The sequence below is a fragment of the Larimichthys crocea genome, chromosome XVII (assembly GCF_000972845.2).
Source record: "Larimichthys crocea isolate SSNF chromosome XVII, L_crocea_2.0, whole genome shotgun sequence".
Classification (NCBI taxonomy): Eukaryota; Metazoa; Chordata; class Actinopteri; family Sciaenidae; genus Larimichthys; species Larimichthys crocea.
The window spans coordinates 27,765,199-27,777,487 of NC_040027.1; the positions used below are offsets into that span (position 1 = coordinate 27,765,199).

Sequence of the window (12,289 nt, forward strand, 5' to 3'; positions counted from 1 at the left end):
ACAATGGAGGACATGGAAGAAATGACTGTCACAGTGCGGAGACTCCAGCGAGGTCCGGTGAAGTAGAAAAACAGTGACAGAGAGACCAGGCTCTGTGTGACCATGCTCTGTGATCTGCAATGCTCAGGTGATACAGAAAAGAGTACCAGGTAATATCCACGAATTTTAAGGATGGAAACCCAAAGAGTGAAGCCGAGCAGTGCCCTGCAGTCAAGACACGAGGTGTAAAACAACAAGCTAACAATGCAGCACTCAAATATTCAGAGCACAATAGTCTGCACACAGCAAGCTTCAACTGTATGCTTTGCAGTCTCAACCAATACCAATCAACTAACAAATGACTGATGATCTCAGAGACCGAGCACAGAGATCAGCCTGAGACGACCTTGTCTTTATCCTGCAACACCTTTGAGACAGCGTACATACATCATCAGCTGAGATCGATGCACTATATCAATACACAAACAGTGCAGGTATGATGTCGGCCTAACTTCTGTATTTCTGTCTGATTATTGCAGAGCGAGACACTCATACAGGCGTGGTGCTTCCTGTCTATCTGATGACCTGTGTACATGCTGGTGCGGGTTTTTGTTGTTCCTGACAGCTTTGTTGTTGTTGTTGATGGTTGTCTAAAGAGTGTTGGCAGGAAGTCTCTGACATGCACGCTCTCAACAAGCAGACAGGAGACGGACTCTAGTACGTATGCTGTGCAGGGCTCAAAATGGGGAACCTGGAAGCCTGAAAAACATATCTGGCAAACACTGGGGATGAATATGCCACCATCTTGGAACATGTTATTCATCCAGTTTTTCCAAATACATTACTGTAGTCCAACAACAACTTTATCACCAGACTTTTGGTGTAAAAACATGCCTGGTTATCATATTCATAACATCCCTGTAACGTTGAGCACATGTTTACTGACGTATGTGTGTATGGGAAGGTTACCCAACAAAGCACAACAGCAAAATGCAGCAGTACTCCTCTGAGGGTTGGGTCGGTTTCTGGTTCTGTCGGTCCACTTTCAAGTATGTAAACTGGTTTGATTTTATGAATGAAGTGCCAATAACTGCAGCTCCTCAAACATCCACGTGAGGCAGTCTGCATAAGTCCCCATGTTAGAGAGCAGAAATAAACACGTTTACAGTCTGGTACAAAAAACAGTTTTGGTCTCTATAGCTAATTTCCCCATTCATGACAACTGTACTGAGGGTGAATTTATATACAACTCACCTGTTCAAATGATATTAAGGCTTAAAGTTATGCAGAATTAATTAATAGCCTAATTATCCTGGGGTGGAAGTAGCAGGACTGCCAAGATGGTGGCAACCAGTGCCACATATTTTCAGCTTCAAAAAGCGTGTCAGAAATCTATGGGTGATGTCACACACACTCTGTCCATTCTTCTACTGTTAGCAGTTGTTAGCAAGCACCTACTGGTAATACAAAGTCAATACTTCCTGTATCAGTTTCAAATTAAAAGCCTTCTCGTGTTTCAGCAGACACAAAGTCTTTATTTCTTAACACAGCTTTTATTTTGGAATATTTGCAGGAACGTTGAATATTTTTTCTTTTTTATTAACATTTCTTGAATCTTTTGTGCTTTGTTAAAAAATCTCTCTTCACTCCTGACAGACACTGTAATTCATGTCACAAGCCACGGCTGTAACATCACACCTCACCTCATCACTGCTGCCCTGTATGCAGTCAGAAAGGGAGCTTATGGACCACAGGCCTTTGACTCGACAACAATGCCACATCATAAACATGGGTCATATCACTAAGTACATGTTAACGCCACAAATCCACGATGAAATCAGTCTTCTGTACTGGCTGATCCAAAGCCATGTGAGACGAGCTCAACTGAAGCACAGAGCCTTCAGATTTAACCCTGCATCACAGATAAACACAACAGCTTGTGAAGCAGCGCTGAGCCTCGGCTAACCCTGATAATAATGCGGTACAATAACATCAGAGTGCAGCAGGGATCCCATGACATTTAGCCAGAGTTAAACACACCTTGAGCTTTCTCTCATGAAGTGACGCCTCATCAGAGGGGAGACGCCCTGTAAAGTCAAATACTAACTCAAAGTCAAAGTAACTCAATCATTTTTAAATCAATAATTTGACATTTAATACAGATTTCTCTACCTAGCCGTGTAATAAGCACAATAACATACAGGGAGAGGGTCAGACTACCTCAAGGGGTTTATGTTCCATGAGCAAGTTGTTGTTGAGTCTTACAATACAGTTTTATGTGTGTATATTCAAGACTCTCACAATATACATTAAAAATTCAGATGAGACACCATTAAACCAGCTCAGAGTTAGCATTAATTATCTAGTTAGCTAGCAGCAGTACAGTTGTCATGAACAGAGAAATTAGCTATAGAGACCAAAAGTGTTTTTTGTACCAGGCTGTAAACATGTTTATTTCTGCTGTCAAGTTGGACATTTGAACATGGGGACTTATGGAGACTGAAATGTTCTGTAGCCAGCCTCAAGTGGCCGCTCGAGGAACTGCAGGTTTTGGCATAGGTTTCCTAGCCACAGCGGTTGCCGCTTGCTTAGTAGTCACAGGTTCAGGTAGCACTGCACACTCTTCCACTCTGCCTGAAGCAGCAGTTTGACACAACTCGTATGAACTTGTACAAAGTGTTCAAACTGCTCTGCACCATCGCCAGTCAATCAAGCAAATCAAAGCCTGTTACACTAAACACTCTGAGCCATCCACGAGAAACAAAAACTGTACAGTACACTACAGCAACATTACATCCTGGTGCTTCAAATACACACACATTTTAAAAACAGTAAGATACCATAAAGAAGCCAGAAGTATCCTCCGCTCTCTCATTGGCTGTGTGAAATCATCTTCTCTCCGCAAAAACAAACAAACGAAAATATGAAACATGTTTGACAAAAAAACAGTACGGGGCCACATAGCCACAATCAGCAGTGCATGGGCGGTTCAACAGTTCACACTACAAGATTAAATCTGCCCCCACAGTGCAGCTGCGGTGTGGCATGCCGTCCCTGTGTCGGCGGGTCAACCATGTCCTGGAAGCCGCGGAATGCCCACTGTCCCCTTTTTCTTTTCTCTCTGGCACCGTGGCAACACCAGCTGTGCTGAGGCGTTCCCACAGGCCAGTGAAGCAAAGCAAGCGCTCCCCGTCACAGTTTACTATGAAATATAACGCCTGTGGCTGAAGCACAAACACTCGCATCAACGAGCTGACCGTTTAGTAGATGAGGCTCTACTCTTTTAGCGTCACGCTCAAACAATCTGTGCAGTGACTGCTTATTAGACACCCATGCACACTGAACAGCAGCTAAATGAAGAATCCTAAAAAAAAATAAAGCACATGAGGAGGAGGACTGTGGTGGAAGGAAGTGTCGGGTTCTAACGACCATGCTGTAGACCTGCAGGAATATGATTGGACGTCGTTAGTCAGCTGATAGCCGTGCAGCTGTGAATGAGCCGGTGATTGTGTAGCATGAATAAAACAGCTGACGCAGACATTGATTCAGTGCTCTGCCTGAACCGAGGCCATCGCTCACAGAGCACTTCAAAATAAAAGGTGCTGAAAATAATACGATATTTGCATGCTAATACTGTAACATTATTCAATATCGTTTAATGATAGAGCTGAACTCTCTCAGACTCTGAGTAGTGTTCTGCTTAACAGATGCCAGGTGAGGTTGGAGGATGGTATAATATGAAGAGGTCTCTGCAGCTGCACCCCTGCTGTGCCGCCTCAGCAGTCTCCATCAAACTAATGAGCAGGATGTTTTATTTTGAAATCGGAGCTATTGTTGGTCTAAATGGAGCCTAAATGTGAGAATTGACTGGTCTGACCTCGGTTGTAGCCAGTGACTTAAATAATGGGCTCCCTGTTTGGGCTCCACACTACACTAACAACTCAAAGTGAAGCTGCTCCTCTCTCACACTGCAGTGGACTTTTCCTGAATGGAATGTCGTTCAATAACTGTAACGGTAAGTGAACGGTAATTCATCAGTATCTGTATTTGGAATGGAAGACATCAGATGATCCGGCACCTCGAATTTCAGTGGCCAAACAGGCTGTGATTTGGGACAGAGGCTGCAGGTCTCTCTGCAGCAGAGTGGAAGAGGGGGCTGCAGCCATGCCTGTAAACTTCAAAGCCTTGTGGGTAAAGAGGGGGGAGGGGCACCGACGCATTCTTCACGATGTTGAACTTGACCCCTGGGGTTGCCCCACACACACACACAGAGACCATGTGACTGCTGTCAAATGCGTGTGTGTGAGAGAGAGCCTAATATTATCTGAGAGCTTAAATCTTGATCCACATTTTCTTGGCACGAACTGACTGAAAGGATTTCAAAATAAGAGTATCCCAATTTTTTTTTTTTTTTTTGCACATGAGAGTTTACAACATACTGCAGATGATAACTTGTCCACTTTGTCAACATTATCACAACAGAGTGAGCTGTGTCTATTAATATATAATCAGCGTTAACCCAAGAAGATGATAAGCACAAATCTTAAAGCTGATAATTAAAAACACATACGGGCTCAACGATTTGAGAAAATGTACCTGCAGTTATTTTAGAACTCAAGCTCCAGCCTTGTACGTGTTCTACATGTTACTAATGGTCCAGTGTGTAAGATTTAGGTGTATCAAGTGGCAGGAATTTAATATATTATATTCATAACTATGTTTTGATTGATGTATAGTGACCTTAAAATAAGAATCATTGTGTTTTCATGTCTTAAAATAAAACCTTTATATCTACAGCGAGAGTGGGTCCTCTTCCACCGAGTCCACCATGTTAAACTGCTATTTTCCTACAGTAGTCAAGAACAGACAAACACTGATCTAGATATAAGTGTTTTCTGGAGAGTATTCATTTGGTTGCAATTTGCAGCTTCGCTGCGAGGTGCCACTAAGTCGTACACACTGGACCTTTAAACATCCGCCTACAAGCACAGCTCAGAATATTTTGATCTTGCATGAAAAGATTCGAAGTTAAGTGTCTCATCAGGCTGACACCATCACCCTGAGGCTTCTTTTTCTCAGCAGCCAGCCAAAGTTCAAAGTTCTGATTACACTAGCTCGTCCTTAGCAGGGTCACAGGGACTGGAGCCTATCACTGCACACCATGGACACAGCACTGGACTATCGGAGAGCCAACACTTATAGATAGATGACCATTTAGTGTCGCCAGTTCACCTAACCCGCATGTTTTTTTACATGTTTCCACTCGACTCTTTTTATGCATCAGGTACTCACTCGTTTTTCTGTTTTCATAACGCCTGCTTTTTTTTTTTTCTTTTTTTTTTTTTTTTTTGGCATCGCCTTGGTCTGGGTTCCAAGAGAGCTGAGCCGTGAGCAGACTGCTGAATGGTCAGGGAGAATCATCACTAGAATGGTCACTTACACCATGCCGTCACCCTGATGTAGAGTATCGTGCTGCGTTCAGCCTTTCCTCAAACACAGTTTGTGCCCTCGCGCATCTGACTGATGACCGCTGCGACTCTGCAGACAGCCGTACACAAAGTAACTGCACGAGCTGCTTCAGAGCTCAACATCCTCAAAGTCTCCATTCAGAGCTGAAGCTATTATTTAAAATAATAATTATGTTGTTCTGTTTAAAGTTTAACAGAGCGACCCGATTACATTTCATCATCTCAACACGGAATCCAACCTTGAAGCTTTCATGTCTTTCAATCTCGTTAAATGTATGTTCAGCCAGAAGCCTTTAACTCTATAAACAAGCTGTTCTTGAATTACTGAATTTTATAGTGTTATTGCCCAGATCAATCATCATTATCGATCATTATAGGCCAATAAAAATATGTGTTCAGGAGATTGGGGTCAAATGTATTCAAGCCACCGGTTACAAAAGCCAATCGATTGTTTACGAGCAGATCAAGACTTCTCAGTCACTTGATCCTTGAACCAAATATCGGTCAAAATATAAGACTAGAATATAATATGCTTCATAGTTCAAGGGCTTTTAAAAACAGTACTTGATTTTTTTGTATGTGTGTAGTGTAGTAGTAGTGTGTAAGATTCGGGGCCTTTATTTTCAGAATAAGGCAGGCATGCAATATAATATCATAACTATGTGTAATGTATGTATATGTATAATCACCTGAAAATAAGAATCCTTTAATTTTGTTACTTAAAAATGGTTTTCTTATATTCTACAGTCAGAGCAGGTCCTCTTCCATAGAGGCGGCCATGTTAAAACGCTGTGTTTCTACAGTAGCCTAGAACGGACAAACTAAACAGTGACTCTGAAAAAGGCCTTCCAAGTGTCGTTTCTCCTCTACACACGGAAGGTGGGGGTGATGTGAGGAGATTGCAATGCAGCGATCACACCACTGGATGCAACTAAATTCTACACATTGGACTTTTAATACCACTTTATTAGCTGCTATAACAAAACAACAAGCAATCCACACCAGTACGTACAGCTCATAAATGATTAACTGTATTGAAGCAAGAAAAACTTGATCTGGGCATCATTACATTGAAACTCTACCGGCTACTGCGACCACAATCCTGTTTTGGTCTGTACTCAACATGACTCTACAGGTTTTTCCCTCCAGAATGTGTTAAATTGCTCACATTTGGTCATTTTTCTGGTTTGTGTGCTTCTAAATATGGAAACATGCTACATAGTTTTTCTGGTTTCCCTTTTGAAACATTGACTAGAACGGCCACGATTAGCTCCGGCAGCTGCAGCGCACACGGAACAATACACTGTACTGCATTTCTACAATCAGTCAATGACCAAAACTATGCACATAGCTACCTACTCATTGAGCTTCATGCTGCCATAAATCACAACAATATTTCTCCTCCTCTCTGCACGTGTGCAGCATCCAGGCCTGTTCCATGTTTGTGTCTCTCTAGCTCACATCGGGCCGTTACCTAACTGAGGAAGACATTTTCACTCACTGCACTTCTTTGTCCATTTTGTCTTCCCCTGCTCAATTCACAACAGTGACGAGTGCTGGTTACATAACTGCACTACTCCACCACTCTCTCTCTGTGATTTAATAAGGCCAACTAATCAATGTGTCCTGTGAAGATAACATGACTCAGCTGCCTGCTCTCTAAATAACCATATTCTTGTTTCCTGTGCTCAACATTTGTTCTGGGAATGCAACACGGAGGAGAAATAAGCAGATCCAGAGGACATTAACATTATATGTCAAACACGCTCCTGGTCACAGCCACACATTTCTCTCCTTTGCTTCGTATCAAACACAGCCTGGTGTTTGAAAGAACAGTCTGGGAACGTCAACATGCTCGTTGGTTGAGAAAAGGCGGCTTCAGCTGTCAAACACCTGGTATCAGATGTCCATACGTCTGTTCTGTCAAGCAGCAGCTCAGGATATTGTAAAATGTACAAGAAGTTAATTAGAGCCACTGAGAGCTTCCTGCTATTTTATCATTTATCTTTAAAAGACGGCGCTCAAGATTCAACCAATCCATAATTGAGGTCAACATTAAGCACGGGGGTCGATCATTCATTTTACTGTTACGTTCAGTGCGTGCAGTACTGTGGCATCATGAGAGGAAATCCAAAAGCAGCAGAAGAAACGCTTTGCCCAGCGATGACACAACATGGTCTGCTGCTTACATAAGTCTCCTGCTCAAACACTTCTCTTTGCGTTGCTTATTGCCGCTGCTGTAGACACAAACGTGTCACTTCTGGACAAGTCGGGTTTTGCATTTATGGAAATCTATCAACTGTAAACTCATATTTCGTGTGTATGTCTGTGGATGTTCACTGTGTATCACTGTAGGCAGGTGTGGCGGGCACTCTCCAATGTACTCAGATGTGACAGGATGACAGAGCAGACGGGCAGGGTGTAGCTTTGGGGCTGTTTTGGTTTTGTCCTCGCAGCCTGGAGAAAAGGGCTCACCAAAGTACATATCCCATTCACTCACTCACTCACACACACACACACACACACACACACACACACACACAACTGACTCTACCTCCTGAGCCACAGCCACCCACAACATATCTATGTTGATATGCACCAGGACATCATTTACTGATAAAAAAAGAAAAAAAAAAAGAACTATATCAGCCAATATATTGACATCAGAATACCTCAGTATCATTCTCAAAGATTCAGTATCAGTCAGGCTCTATATGTAAAATATTCAATCCAAAACAACCCTCTAGGGCTGCAACGATTCCTCGAGTACCTCGAGTAACTTGATTACAAAAAATGATTTCCTCTGCCTCGAAGCCTCGTTTAATTAAATTTAAAGCTCACGTTTTGCACGGATTCTTTTTAGTGTGTCACAACGTGCTTACGTTACAGACGTGTGGACAGTGGCGAAAACAGCGAAAATCAGCAAACGCAGCAAAGAGAAAGTAATAAGAATAATAATTTTATACGATTACTCGATAGAATATTTGACAGAATACTCGATTACCAAAATATTTGATAGCTGCAGCCCTACAACCCTCTAATAATAAAAATAATTAGAATACACCGTCAGCGTACCGTTACTTAGGGGTGGGCGATATATCGAATATACTCGATATATCGCGGCTAGTTCTACGTGAGATGTATGAAATGACTATATCGCGACCATCGAGTACTTGTCACGTAAATGTTTTAAGCCGTCGGCATTTAATTTTCCGGAGTTTTGCCTGTCACTCACTCCTGGTGCTCCTCACAGCACACAGCACACTTCCCCGCCCACCCAGAAAAATCCCCTGCGCACATGCGTACTTTTTGTATCAGGTGAGGAGAGAAGTGAAGAGCACAAGCGAGTTAATTGAAGATGGAGACGGACGACTTGGTTCCGAAGAAAAGCAACTGCGGTCATGCCAGCCGTCTCTCGTTTTCGCGTGGTCACGTCAGCTGCTCCAATATTTTCAAGTGCGCCCTTATTGCCGACTTTATGGCAAAAACTTTGAGAAAACTGGGAAAGTCAGCACTAGCTTACTGCAGCGTGTGGACACTTCCGGTTTTCAAAATAAGACGTGGGTGTTAAATTTATTAAAGGTTTATTTATAAAATATGAAGAATGGTTAAAATTTGATTTAAAACAGTGTCTCATAAGCCAAGTATGATCCTGCACTACTTTAAAGCTCATATTTACATTATGAAATGCATTAAAAATTCATTAAAAAATATGACAAGTGCTATAAAAAAAGTACAAAACAACAACAACAAAAATATCAAGATATATATCGTGTATCGCGATATAGCTTAAAAATATCGAGATATTGGTTACAGGCCATATCGTGCAGCCCTACCGTTACTTACAATACAGCTAGGCAGCATAGTTCAGATGAATGTGGAGCACATCACATGCCTCGTGTGATCAGCTGAATAATGACACGCTGACTCTTTGTTTTTGGAACCAAACAGCTCATACTGCACTTACCCGTGCAGGTGTGACCCTGATCTTAATGTGGGACAGCGTTTTTACGCTCACGCTCGGCCCGCATCGAGCACGAGCCGGGCAAAGGGGTCACTCGGAAAACACGGCAGAGAGCAGGTTTGATCTTCCAGGTGCTCTCGGGTTCAGTTTGGAACAATTCATCACATATACCGCTGTAGTAACCTGTGTTCCATCAGTGCTTATGACATAACAATTCTGCTACATAATAACAAGCACAAACGTAAACAGAAAAGAAAGGCACAAAATGAAAATAAATAATAAGAGGAAATATGTGGGGAGTCATTTCCCCTCCAGTGTCTATGAACAAAGTGACACCTGCACACAGAGCCAAAGTCACAGCCGCCTCTGTGCTGGCCTCCATTCTGCACTATATTTATGCCTACAGCGTTTCTTACATCACTCCAATGACACTGGACTTTCTGTTCACACAGTGAGCTCATAAAACTATCCGAACATCCACAGCATCAACTGTGCTAACCATTAGCATTACACGGCTATGGATTACACTGACAATAATAAAGGCCGTTGTGAGGATGTGCTCCCTCACCTTCTCTGTCAGGAGTTGTACTCGGACACAGCACAAAGACTGACATGCACCTATGTACGAGGAAATACAAAACACTGAGAAATATGGTCAAAAAGAAACTCAAATACTGAATTCATTCTGAAATATCTAAGCTAGGATTGAGCTATATGTTCAAATTCCCCAACTAGCCAGCGTTAGCCCAACAGCCACAGGAATGTGTCTGCACCCGCTCTCAAAATGTAAACAAAAAATTACAACCAGACACCTTCTGATCCACTCTTTTACTTCAGTAAGATTGGCCTAACTGCCTTGTTAACCCACCATAAAACACACATCATTCAAACTAAACCGAAACAAAATTGCTCTGTCTATTGTTTCAGTAATCACAGACTCTAGCTTGGACGAAGACCTAAATAAAATGACAACTATGGACTCCAACTGCTAACAGACAATATATTCTGAGCAGTATTGTTGAGGCTCTACTGCAAACAACCAATAAAACACACAAACACACACTGTGATAAGTGGCCGTGGTTTATGTGTGATAATGCACACCTTCTCGTACATTATCTTTTACATAACCTGCTCTCAGCATCAGCTGCAATATTAGAACAAAGCAACACAGGCAAACCCTCAACATTAGTATGCTAGAGAAATGAGAATGTGTTCAAGAACAAATTTCTGATTTCAATTTCAATTCACGTCTAAAAATACGTTAACCTAATTAGCCTGAATCCTGACTCTGGTTAAACACAGTCAGAGCCTTTTCCTTATCTGGGACTGGTACATTGTGTCATTGAGTTGTGCTTCACAAGGTTGGCAAGTGGCCCTCCTGGGTGTGTGTGTGTGTGTGTGTGTGTGTGTGTGTGTGTGTGTGTGTGTGTGTGCGTGTGTGTGTGTAAGCTCACCCCTCCCCCATACCGCCCATGGCTTTGGAGCAACCAGCTGCAAAGCATTCTAGAAAGCTTTGAATAACACTGACACAAAGGTAATACAATAATTATAGAATATTACACAGTGTACTGTGGCACATTTATGAATCTGCTGTATGTTGCTGACAATAAATGTTGAACAGTAACATTATGAAGTGTGCTCATAACTATGTGGCCTGTAAAGCACAGTAAGTGACTATGGACAAAATGCTAACACAGCTCAAAGTACAGTTTCGGTTTTGATTTATAACTGTTGATGTTTTTTAACAACACTAACTTACTGTAACAACTCAGTGTTTATTAAAACAGGTACAAAGTGTATTCCAACACAACGTGTTTATGAAATTAACAAATAAAAACAAGCATTCAAAATTAAAAACGTATCTATATTAGCTCATATTAAAAGTAAACAGTCACGTGAAAAGTTACATTTAAGTTGAAATTAATTTTCCGTGGGTGAAAAAAAATGAACATGAATTACACTGTACGTTATCAATGATAATCCCACGCTTCAGATTAAAAACCATTAAAGTGTTTTTAATTCAAAGCTAGCAGGAGTTGCAGGAAGGAAGCGCGCGCTCACAAACACAAACCGACCACGAGAACGAACGAACGCATGCACGGTGCGCGCGCGCCTACTCACGCGCTGACGCTCTGCCCATCCCCCACCCCCGATAGAAAATATAAAAATAAAGCTTCAAAACAGCGTAATAACCCGCCCAAACCTCGTATGTACAGCCGTGTGAGACCGCTCCACGCGGGGGTATAATTTATAACGGCAATAATAACGGAAAATGACGGTAAACACTCACCAAAAGCTCCAAATCACACAAGGGGGGTGCCTTCTCCTCTGTGCTCCTAATATGGAATCTCCTCCTCCACCACCACCGTTGTTTTCTAGCTCTAATTAAACCTCGAAAAAGCGTTATAACGGCCCTCAGACCCGGCCAACCGGTGCTAGGAATCCCCAATGACCGATGTGTTTTGGATACACGGGCACATATGATGATAAATCCCCTTAAAAATGAGCTGGATGGACAGTTGGGTCTAGATTGTAGGTTTGCTCGCTAGTAGAGAAAAGAGCCAAACGGTTCAGTAGCAGCCAACGGCTTCAGACTGAAACACACAGCAGCTGACCCGCCACGCGAAAATGAGCTAGGCCTGAGCTCCTCGCTGCAGGAAGCACACTCCAGTCACATAAACATCAAAATGGGTGTCGCAGTATGGAAAAGGATGGTGTAGTCGGGCTGGGGTTGGCGGTAAATTCTACAAAAACAACGTACAGATATTAAATAAAAATAATAATAAAAAGCCCAATATTATGATTAATACACAGTTAGTTCTGTATGAGCTGGAGGCGTGCTAGCTTTGCTGTTGTAAGTGAACGCTACTGATTAAC

The 12,289-nt window shown here is 42.3% G+C and overlaps 1 protein-coding gene across 2 annotated transcripts in view; it reads right to left on the bottom strand.

Annotated features, from left to right (window-relative positions):
- tbl1xr1a (TBL1X/Y related 1a) overlaps positions 1 to 12,043 on the bottom strand; it is a 36,497-nt gene extending 24,454 nt beyond the window's left edge. For both annotated transcript variants that reach the window (XM_010746069.3, XM_010746067.3), the window contains exon 1: positions 11,703 to 12,043. The gene's annotated coding sequence lies outside the window, so the exon portion shown is untranslated. The remainder of the gene's footprint in view (positions 1 to 11,702) is intronic.
- Between the last annotated feature and the right edge of the window lie 246 nt (positions 12,044 to 12,289).